Source organism: Octopus bimaculoides, chromosome 14, assembly GCF_001194135.2.
Source record: "Octopus bimaculoides isolate UCB-OBI-ISO-001 chromosome 14, ASM119413v2, whole genome shotgun sequence".
In the NCBI taxonomy this organism is placed as follows: domain Eukaryota; kingdom Metazoa; phylum Mollusca; class Cephalopoda; order Octopoda; family Octopodidae; genus Octopus; species Octopus bimaculoides.
Genome location: NC_068994.1, coordinates 7,868,910 through 7,871,171, shown reverse-complemented (window position 1 = coordinate 7,871,171; position 2,262 = coordinate 7,868,910). Strand labels below are relative to the sequence as shown.

The window sequence follows — 2,262 nt, the reverse complement described above, 5'->3', positions numbered from 1 at the left end:
AGAGACAGAGAGAAAGAGAAACAGACAGAGAGACGGCGAGAGAGAGGGCTTAACTTCAAAAACCAAATGGAAACAATGAGGAAAAGTAAAATACCAAAAGCAAAAAAAAAAAAAAAAACAACAAAGAACTCAAACTAAAAGTAGTACAAGAGTCAGAAGTGGGTGAGATTTGGTGGGGCTAAAAGAACATATTTAACAGATTCTGCTTCAGAAATGAGGCCACCCTTAGCAATTATCAGCCTAACCATCAAATTGTGACAGAACAGTGTTTTTTGTGTCAACACACGGGGGGGGGGCCACCCCCACCTACATTCTCTGAACATCCTCTAGCAAATTTCTGTTACAACAAGGTTCAAATCTCAATCATTACCCTACTCCAAATTTTCACTTTGTCCTCACAGATTATAAACACACGCCCTTCGACTCGACGGAGCCCTCACACAGCGCTTGCAGCCTGCTGGAAATAACAGCCAGATTTCTCTCGAGTATATGTAGAAGAGTGAAGACGCTTGACCTAGTGGTAAGGGTGTTGCAATCACAATTGCAAAATTGTGGTTTCAATTCCCAGACAGGCATAAGAAGTAATTGATCTCATGGATAGGATGTTAGACTAGCAATATACTAACTTTCCAACAGACCACACACGGATATACACCTTGCCACAGCATCCAAACACACACACACAGGATGCCACTATCACCACACATACACACACAGATGCTACCATAGCCATCCACCCATCCCATCCACCCCCATCTGCCTCTTGACCTATGAAAGAAAAACGGTGGGGGGGGAAACCTGACTTATCGGCTACATAAGTAGCAGAGGAGGAGAGAGAGAGATTCCGGATTGCATCTCCACAACAGCCCCTATGACATCATAACTAAGAGCGACATGCCAAGTTTTCAGTGTCTTGAGGAACTCAAAAAACACACACAACTCACCACACCTTCACTCCACTCACACACCACACCTTCACTCCACTCACACACCTCACAAACACAGCTGCTACACAAACAGGAGATAAGAACCCAAATCTAATTTGAGGTTGGAAGGTGTGTGTGTGTGTGTGTGTGTATTCACATGTGAATGTGTCTGTACACATGTGTATGTGCATGCACGTGTGTGCAGATCTGTACATGTGCATACATGCACGTGCTTGTGTATATGTATGCATACATGCATGTGTGTGTGTGTGTGTAGGGTATGGAACACCTTGACTCCTCCACTTTTGGACAAGTGATACCATTACTAGTGCTGTTTCAGCTACCACCAAGACTACCACCACCATCAACACCACCACCTCCACTGCCACCATCATCAATCATGACCTTCATCATCAATCACCACTCACGTTTACTTTCATCATCATCACAAGCCAACAAGTAACAATGTGGTCGCTCAACCTGCTAGAAATAGCAACCTGAACCTCTCAAATCACACTGTTGCCAAAATATGAGTGAGATGAAGGAACAGGATTCCTGCATAAACAAAAAGACAGGATGGTCCTGGCTGGAATGCCTTTGATCAAGTCTGCTGATCAGCACTGACTTCAGATTAAACAGCAGTAAGAACAACATGCTAAGGGTCAAAATTCTTGAACTGCTAGAAATAATAGTTAAATCCCTTAAATCATACATTACTATTAACACCCTGCTGGCCGTCAAACAAAAGGGTGGTATAAAGGGCCAAGTACCCTGCACTTACATAAAGACATGATGGGCATGGCAGGAATGTCTTCGATCAGAGGTTTGCTTTTATCAGCAGTGACAACATTGCTAAGCACCAAGAGAGTCTTTTGAACTGCTAGAAACAGCAGCTGAAATCCCTCAAATCATACACAACTATCTTAGAGAAAAACATATCGGATAGCAAGATTCTGGGTACCCAATGCATTGGGAAACGGTGGGATGATCATGAGTGGAATGGTTTTGATTGTATGTCGGCTCGATTAGGGATGACTTGCAGCTAAAGAACACGTACACTTCCATCATCATCATCATCATCATCATCAACCAACGGCAATATCACAATCACCACCACAACCACCACCACTGCCATTAATAACATCATCACAATCATAACCCTAAGAGCAATGGAACTGGAAATCTCATTAAAATGTTTTAAATTTATGATTAAGGAAACTTTCCCAGCCTCCTCCATCTGTGTATGTGAGTATACACACACACACACACATCAGTACACACAATCCATTTGTCTTTTCAAAAAGCTTAGCTCAATGAAATTTTATTCCACCCAAAG

The 2,262-nt window shown here is 42.7% G+C and overlaps 1 protein-coding gene across 1 annotated transcript in view; it reads right to left on the bottom strand.

The window, feature by feature from the left end:
- The window catches only part of LOC106877941 (rhotekin), a 135,905-nt gene that overhangs the window by 49,863 nt on the left and 83,780 nt on the right, over positions 1-2,262 (bottom strand). The gene's annotated exons all lie outside the window — the stretch shown is intronic.